Raw genomic sequence first — 9,847 nt, 5'->3', positions numbered from 1 at the left:
CACAATTGGAAGTGGGCTCTTCAAGGCAGTTGGCAGCCTTACTAATATGTAAAACTACTGCCTGTGCTAATACTAGCAGCACAGGTAGGAGTCACAAATCTAAATGCACCCAAACTGGGGGTGTTCTGGGTGTAAGCTGAACAAAGAGCTGCATTTTGTCATTTGGAGCTTTGGAAAGTTTAGGAAGTAAGCAAAATTTACTTATGTGAAATCTTGAGGTGCCTGACAAAACTTTAAAGCTAGTCCTGCCTTGTGAAGTAGGTTGGGCTAGATCAGCTCCCAAAGTCCCTTCCAAACAAAATTATTCTATCATTCCTATTTTCATCATATAAACTTCCAAGTGTTTTATATTTCAGTTTTCAGAACTGTTATATTTCCTAACAATGGACCACTACTGTCTATTTAGGAAGTTGCTTCTGAAGACCAGCTATGACACATATTTTTAATCGATTGACCTAGACTAAGAGGGTTCAGAAACTTAAGGAAAGAAAAACATTCTCCAGTCACCTGTAAAACCATACTACACGTAAGTTGTGGTTATTTGTGGACTACATTTGCCACCAAATTGTTTAACCGTGCTGTGAATTCTTCCCATGATTTACACTGCTCTGCGTGAAGAGTGAATACCATCATGATTCTAGTGAGAAGAGCAATCACAATAGTAATATTCTGCCATTTCTAAGAACTACAGCTTGAACCCTAATAAATAACAGGCTTGGTCTCAAAGCAATAAACATGCCAGTGTACGAAAATAATCTTTTTTCATAGATATGAAAGTAAAGTGTGATTTAGTGTTTCATACCTTCATTGTATCCATAACATCCTACCAGCAATCATCCACAATAAACTATTACATTATTTCAAACTGCATATAACATTTAGTGTTGAGGAAGCAATGTATTTGAGAATAGTCAGGCTGAAAATCTGTTAATGACAAAGATTTTTCAAGTATCTCTATTCCTCATATATATATATATATATTTTCATATTTAGAATCACTTAGCTGCTATAGAAGTCAAGTGCTAACGTGCCCTCAGCTCTGCCGGCAAAATACTAACAAAATGGATGCTATAGGTGTGTTGTGACTCCCGCATAAGGAGTATGTGCTAAAAGGAGAGAATGCAGACTGGAACTGCCTGCTGCAAGTCTCTGAATACACCCTGAAAAACTAAAGCACGCAAGAAATGTCTGTTTGCTAGTACAACTGGTTGCACAACATTGACTCCCCTTTGGTCTAGCAGACCTCAGATCTGTTGACCTGGACAATCTCTTTTAGTCTGAGTGGCGAAGTTACGAAAAGTACTTTCCAGTAAAAGCCTGAGAAGAAGGAGAGATTTGCTTAGTGCATTTCTTTATGATTTTATAGCCATATGTCTGTACCATCAGAAAATCCTGCAAAAAATTACACTGAATCATCTCTTGGGAATGTCTGACTATCTGAGCACAGGGTCTTGTCCACAGCATTCCAAGCAGATCCCAAGCATCTGAACCCGAACCAGCCAGGTGTTACAAGCTTTTCTGATTTGCCCAGTGACAAACATATTCCCTTTCTTCGCCCTTGCTTCTGCACATTTCAGGCAGGGGGAAATGGTGCCATAGACTTTGTACCACAGAATTAGCACTTCCAGAGCAGAATCAGTGACAACAAAATGTACGTGGTATTTCCTAACTACCTTCGCAGTCAAGCCATAATGAGGCTTCTTAGTGAGCAACAATTAGACTCTGGGAATCAGAGCAGATAAGTTATTAGCAAAACAGCTGTATTAGGAGAATCAAATGATCTTTTTTTGAATCACAATACTCTGTTTTCCCAGGCAGGATTTTTTCTTTCTCTTCATAACCAGTGGATAAAGAAGCAACATGGTTTCCTGTGTGCTCATAAAGATAGACTATGGGGTAATAAACTTGAATAATATTCATTTCCATTTGTTATAATGATTGTAATAAATCTATAAGGCATAGATGAAAGCAGTTGTACTAGCCTTACATCTTGCAGAAGATAAAAAAGCTTCTAAAAAGGACAGAATGGAGTGTTTATTATGCCTTCTTAATTTTAAGTACATTTAAAAGAATTGCCATTTCCTTCTGTTGCCTCATTTACAAGCACCAAGTTAGGTGGTAATTATAAGATAATTCAGTAACACTCTAAAATAATGATTCAGCTAATTAATGCTGAATTACAGAGGCAGTCCTACACAGATACTTATAACACCCCCATTAACACTGACAGAGTTCATCATGATTATTTCAGCAAGCACTGAAGGAACTGAATGTGATTAGACCATTTCTTGAAAATGTTTACTGTATTTTTTTCTTTTTTTCTTTTTTTTGGTATAAAACTGTGGCCTTTTATAGAGTCCTCTGTAGTGCAGGTGTCTTAGGGAGGAAATGGGGCACAGGAACCTTCCTTCTATGTGCAGCAGTCGTCATGAACGATTTTCATGAGGTCTCTAGAGCCTAAATTGAGATATTGCGCTGGCCACTGAAATTATGACCACAAAAGGGTGTAGCCTTTTGGTTACCATCTGTGGTATCTTTGAATCTGGCTGATGCTGATGTAGGGCAGAACACAGGAAAGACTTCTTGGTCAAGGTCAGTGGAGAGGTTTTGTTGCTTCTTGCTCATGGTCAGCAGAGAGGTTTTGTTGCTTCAGCATCCCAGGGCCCAGCATCCTTCTTTTTTATTTCTCCCATTTGCTCTGGAGAGTCATTCTGGGTTACAGTCTTATGTTTGCTGGAGCTTTGTATTTTGTAAATGCTCTCACATTTGTATATGCTGCATTTGTGCCTTGTTGAGGAAAATGGAAAGGGGGCTATATAAAGGTTTTTAAATTGATACAACTGGTTTTTATTTTAAAATGGGCAAGAAGATTATAAAAAACCAGTAGGTTTAGTCATTTTATTTACATGGAGAGAAGCACAGGTCAGGGTAACACAACATATCATATGGATTTCAAGGCTGCATGTTCAGATGTCCCAAGCAAACTTTGTTGTCTTCACTGCTTGTGAGCTGATGTCACCGTTTTGAATGAAGTATAACTCATTGCTGACAGAGATGACTGTAGCAATGACATGAATCTACACATTTATGCCAGCTGTCTGGACATCACCACCCTGTGTGCTCTCTTACACAGGCAATATTTACAAGACTTTTATAAAAGCATGGCACTTTTCTTCCATGAGGGTCTGCCCACCCAAATGTAAATATGAGCTTGAGAGGAAAGAAGTTAGAAATTATATAGATATATACTACATAGCCACTGAGGAACTGAGTACAAACCCATCCAATTAAGGGGTCTTGGCAAATACTTTTTCTCCAAACTTGCGATTTTTATTTCTAAGTGGGAGTTCTGCAGAGGCTAATGTGTGAAAATTCCCACGGTGAAGCACACGGGGCCCCATGCGTCACTGCTGCGCTCAGCCCCAGCTTCCGCTCCCGGTGGTGGAGAGCAGGCTCTCGACGGAGGCAGGCCAGAAGAAGCACAGCATGAGATGGCAGCAGAGCTGCTTCAGCCTCATGGTTCTGGCTGCAAGATGGGAACAGTCTGGCAATGGTCCTTGCATCCCCACAGGGGGCAATGGGTGATGGATTTGAGTGCTGGCACTGCGTCCACAGCCCAATGATCTCCAGCTGTCATAGATGGCAGCCGGCTGTGTTATAGCCAGTTTGGAGCTGGGCTTTATGGTTTCTTTGGGTTACCAAACCCCTTTTCATTCTGGCCAGAAGAACTTAAAAAATGCAATGCTATGGATACAGAGGCAAATTCAGACTTGGCAAAACAGAGTTGCTTTCACTTATGCAAGGGCTGAATCTGCCTCCCAGTGTTTTAGTGGCCAGTTACTTCCCCTCTCTTCAGTGCAAAAGTATTGCTTTTCCTGTCCGAGACAGCTACAGGTACAGCTAAAGCACATTCATCCAGCCCTTCAGAATCAGTAAGAACTGGAATGGATTCAGGTGGAAAATTATGGGTTTACGATAGGGGTACTAAACCCGAGGGACTCTGCTTGTGACTGTGCTGCAGACTGTGAGGTAATAACATAATTTTTCCGTTCTCTCACTTGTCTACCTGTAAAAAAGGATGGTAATCTTTTATTCATCTAACTTACCTATTCAGAGTAGAATATATACTGAAATGTAAGCAATGATAACAGAACATTAAGCAAATGGGCCTGGGAGTATAGAAGCAACAGAGGCGGACAGAAAGAATAAAAACAAATATCATGAGAAAGAGAGCAGAAATCACAAATGCAGTTGGCTCAGTGAAAACTCTGGCTTAGAAACACAGCTGAGGGCAGGTTTTGGGCAGCTGTTTTTTTTATCTTGCTTGCCAAAGTAGGGGTGAGTGGAGAGGACCTGACTCCTCTCCAAGAGCTGGAGGTATAGCACTTTTGCAGGCACTCTGTGGGAGATGCTTTGCTAGAAGGGGAAAATCCTGGGTGCACATAGGGTGTCACTCATGTGGCACCTGGAAATCCAAGGTGGCTGATGTCTTAGAAACACTTTTGGAAATTCACTGAGTTCTTACTAATCGTCCAATAAAGGGATGAATTTATTCCTTGATGAATGACCCATGGTCAGCCAAGGAAGAATTTCAGAGATCATGTATCTGTTGTAGAGACTAGTTAAAGAGTGGAAGAAATGGGCCAATCTGGCCCATGTAAAGTTAAACAGTGATTAGAGAAAGGAAACAGTCCAAGCAACAAGCTGAATTTGGCACGAATACATCAACACTATGTTTTCCAACCCTGCAAGTGTACAGCCCCTAGGCAAGACCAACTCCAGTGGAAAGCTTCAGCCAGCAAACTGCAAACACTTTTAAAAACTGATGATAGGCTCTTTGGGAGACTCTCTGGGAGGAAGATTCTTGTCTGGCAAAGTGACTTGCATACTTCTGGCACTAAACAAACCATGTCTAACTATGGTGCTTCTGTGGTCACTCATTGCTGCACTATTTTTGTGCCTCTCTGCCTTAACCCGCTCTACGCGCACAGTCCCTGCGGCAGAGGAGGCAGCTCTTCCCAGCTTGCCAACAGAAGGCAGAGGCTTAAAATTGGACTCGAGGAAGGACTCCTGATGAAATCCAGAATCACAATCCAAAGTCCTTTCTTGTCATTAGTCATACAAGTCAGGACCGCCCAGCATCGCTGCCGCAGCAAGGGCTGAGCATGATTTCAGGACTCCAGCAGCAACCCATGCCACAGGAGAAGCATGCCATCTCCCCAGTGCCACCAGACTCAGCAGCCACTGTTTCCTCCAGTCATGCTGTCTGTCCGCACCAAACACTGCAGACAGCAGCACCCTTGCTTGTCTTGCAGCACACCTCTGCCCCAGCCGTGTTGGTCAAGCAGCCACCCCCTGCTCCCCGGCAGCATTTGCCACCCAGTGCCACACAGGCAGAAGTCATAACTCCTGCTCCCCACCTGGATGTTATGTCTTTCCTTTTGGCTTGCGAAGAAAGTCAGTCTCCTCAGGTGTCCCACCTCCTTAATGAGGAATGCTTAGGTTCAGAGCATCCCGTGCTTTATGGGGCTGGGACCTCCAGCTTTGGCCAGCCAGCCAGCTGCAGGGCTGCAGCAGGCTCTGGTGGAGTTTATATTCCCCACGGCCTTTGCTGAAGCAGCGTAACACAGAGGCAAAGATGCCCATCGTCAATGAGGTTGGTGCTGAAGCCTGGTGTTTACGGCATCCCTGAGTGGGAAGGAAATCCTCGTTTCACTTGATGTCTCTTGTCAGAGAACTTTTAAAATGTGAAATGTATCTAATTGGGCTGTCAGGGGAGCTGACAAAAAGCTTGTGTGAGGTTTCGAAGTAAGGTATCAGCACTACCGAAACAGTCTGGGGTTGTGAAGAAATAGCACTTAAAGGACAGTGAGGCAGGGATTTTGGAATACAGGCATCTGAGACAGTCATGCTCTGTGCTCCTGCAGGGCAGGTGAGTGATCTGCCCAAGATTTCACAAGCAGTCTGACTGATAAGGAAACTTGCCAGGTTTGAGGCTGCTTCACTTGTACCTCCCAGATGACAATATTTCTGTCATGGTATCAGCAATGCACTGCTTATGTCTGCCATGAACGTAACGTGGTTTCTACCTTTGGATATACACAAGCTAAGTAATGGAAATCCAACAAAATCCATCAGTCCTCTTCCCAGTGCAGGAAGGAGACATGACCTCTTGGGGACTGCACATGGCAGCAGAGAAAGCCGGAGGCAGGGCAAGCGTGGGGCAAGGAGCGGTGCGTACAATCCTCTCTATGAAGTGAGACCTCCCCTTCAAGCAGCTCTATATCTTCCCATTGTGGAGTAAGGTGGGTCTTTTTGCTTTCTGTGTTAGATTCGCATTGTAGACCAACCTTTTTGCTGAACAGCTCATGCTGCTGTTGAGTCAGGTCTGGGCCCTCACCATGTGCACTTGAAAATCATTAAATGTGTGACCATCTTATCAAATTGACCCTTGTATGAATCCTGAACACCTCCTTAGACTAACATGCGGGCCTGACTGGCACTGCCTGCCTTTGTCATGTTTTTGTGTACAAAGATTTTGTGCCTCTACACTTTTTATAGATTTCACTAGAAACTCTAAAGGGGTGACTTGTAGCTTGGCGTGATTTACCCTGTTGTTTTCTGCAGTGCAAAACTGCTTGTCAGTGGAGCTGTGATTTCAGGAGGATGTTTGCACAGAAATATAATGAGGCTTGGCTGGTCCTTGGAAGCAGGAGTGATTTTGAATGGCTGCTGACCTCGCGGGGAATCTGGGCTGCACTCAGGCAGAAACCACTGAGCTGGAAACAAAAACCTGGAGAAACTAAAGCAGGCTCTCCATCTTCTGCTCTGAGTTAGTAAAGAGGTAGTTTATCCAAAAGTCTGCGGCAAATGCTAGAAGATAAATTCATAGCTTTTTTAATTTTAACAGTAATACAACTTTTTAAAATGGGTCTATGCTTTTTGGTGTGTTTATGTAAACTTTTCATTTGCAAATGAGCTGGCCCTCTCTTTGGTTCTGTCTTGATGAGTAGCTTTGAGTTTGCTCTCTCTCCTGGATGTGGGACCTGCAGGTTAGATCTGCATAGGCTCTGCAAAGTAGAGGGATGCTTTTACACTCTTGAAACTACAGAGAGAAAGATTTATTTGTTTTATGGTCAGGTTTATTATCTCCCATTCTGTAAACAGCTGTATAGCGGTTACTTTCTGATTTCCATAGTTTCACAATACGTACAACTACAGAAAAAATATACATAGGAGCTGTGTTTGAGTAAGAAGCGGGACAAAACCAGTACTTTTGTCCAATACCACTTTTTCTGGCCTTTTTTAGCAGTTAACCATCTTATGGTAATAAATGACATTTTGCACTATGAGGATGAAAAGGCTTGAACAAAAAGGCTGTGGGTTACAGAATTGTTCCTTACAGGGTTGCTCTGCCCTCTTTCCCACATCTTCTCTCCTCTCAAAAATGGAGGGTTTGCTTACACTTAAAAGAAAAAAATAAAAAAAGAAGAGTTTCCTTTGGCCAGAGATCAATCACACAAAATTTCAGCTGTATCAGAGAATGTTTTGGAAACATATGAGGCTGCAAGCAGCTGATCTGATCCTGATCCCACTTAACTTACAGCTGTTTTACTCCTGCTGCAACAGCAGTGACTGCCATGGATTTACCCATGATTTGCCACCGTAAGCTGAGATCAGGATGAGGCTGCGGGTTATAACGGCGTCTGCCGAGTGGCTTAGGCACTAGCAATTGCTAACAGTGAAAGAGACAGTGAAAGATGCTGTTACAGTCCTTGTTTTCCTGAGTAGTGGCAGTGAATGGGGTTATTCATATGCTTAAGGATGCAAGACCAGGACCCACCTAGCTGTGCTATAAGTAGTGAGACACAAACCTCAAAAGATAAAGTGCTTTAACTCACATGGAAATCCTAACGTTCGGGTGATATCTTGACCAGGTGTATTTGGCCCTTCACACGCATTTTGTTTTAGAATTTTCTCACTTCAGGCACTGGGCTGAATCACTATGAAGGGCAAATATAAATTAAAATAATATTAAGCTGCTCTGCCTAAATTGTCCACGCCTTCTTGTAAGCATAAGATTTTTATAAAGATTGGAGGCTCTTGTGGAAGTTGGTATCTGGAGTACGCTGACCATTGGGACGAAAGTGTTCAACTTACCAACACTCCTGAGACCGTCTTTGTTTTGGGCTGCCCAGTGACCGTGTGTGACTGTGCCCACTGCTGGCACTGGGCGTAGCAGTGCCTTGCACCTCTCTGCTGGTGGGTGCGGTTTTCTCTCCTGCCCAAAAGAGCCTGGAGAACCGTTTGTGCAAGGAGAGAGGCACAATTGCGTATCTCTCGTGGGAGAGATCAGACCATCGTGATCTTATCCTCTGGAAGCAAAGAAAATAAGATAAATTGTATGGTGGAGCTGTTTTTTTTTTAAATAATCATGTATCCTCTTCAACGTCTAATAATACAGCTGTACTGATTCCAAATTCCTTGGATTACCGAATTGAAAATGATGTCTTTGCTTGTATATCTACTTCTCATGAATGTTACTTTGAAGTATGAAGATTCAGGAGCTGGTTTTTTAAGCCAAACTAGCATGTCTTTATACTTGAGCTGTTGCTGGTCTTATTCTTCCCTGGGCCTTTGCTAGAGCAGCTGTTGGAGGCAGGACATTGGGTGAGACGTAGCTTTGGTCTCACCTGCTAAAACTGTCTGTATGCCTGATAGGTGCAGTAACTAGGACAGATATCCAACATAATCTGGTTCTCTTCTTAGTCAACCTGTGCTGTACAGTACTTTCATGTTACTTGAACTACGAAATTAAATTCTAGTCTGGTATTTCAATAACCTGAAAAGAACTCTCTGTCAACAGCTCTGGTGCAGTTGTTCTGCAATTTGGGCAGATACTGGCTCCAGCTGTTGCTGCATTCCCCCATTAGTTATCTGGATGCAAGCAGCCTTTGAGGCACCTCTTTCTGTTATAAATAAAACTTGAAATGAAAGGCTACTGTGTAACTGCAGAACATATCTGATTTATACTACTCCAGGTCTAGGGGAGCCAAATAGTACAGCTTCATGGGTGACTTCCAACCTGTTGAAGATGTTACTTTTATCATGCAATTAGATGTGGCTGAATATGTTTAAAAACACGGCAAAAAAAGTTGCTGGTAACTGAGGAACCAGGACTGCTTACTTGTTGTCCCTAGTCCCAAGTTATACTCAGTATTTCTTTAAAAAATATCCAGCTGACAGGAGATATTTGTGTATTTTATTATTAATTTTGCCAACGTGCTACTTGAAGTAGGTGTCAGATCTGATTTTTGGTCATCAAAATAAACACCAAAGTCAATGGAAAAATGCAGGCCATGACAGAAATGAAAACATAGAACTTCTTAAGATTTTGTAGTTGATAAATAGTGTCCAAAAGTATTAATCATCTTAAATTCTTAAATCATTATCAATGAAGCCTCTAGCTCTAGCAGAGTTGTCAGTAGTCTACTGGTTGTGAAAAACTGCATGTCACTAGCTGTTGCTGGTGAATTAAATCTTCACAATTGCTGTACAGATGTCATATATAACAAACAATTACTTACCTATCAAAGGAGGCATTTTTTTCTGGTTCTTTTCTTATAAAATCTGTTCAAAGAGTCACCCGTGGATCTTGCAGACTGTTGATTGTGGGAAGTCCCAGGGAGATGACTGCATTTCCAGGGCCAGGTTTGGAGCATGTGCAGATCCCTGCAGATTCATCAGAGACAAGGAGTAGCACTTCTTTTCAATGACATCCTGGGGCCAGGACTTCCATCCATTAACAGTTTGAAAAAGGACCTCCTTTAGTCAAAGCTGCCAATTT

Source organism: Leptosomus discolor, chromosome 4, assembly GCF_034619465.1.
Source record: "Leptosomus discolor isolate bLepDis1 chromosome 4, bLepDis1.hap2, whole genome shotgun sequence".
NCBI lineage: Eukaryota > Metazoa > Chordata > Aves > Leptosomiformes > Leptosomidae > Leptosomus > Leptosomus discolor.
This window is presented reverse-complemented; position numbering follows the sequence as displayed.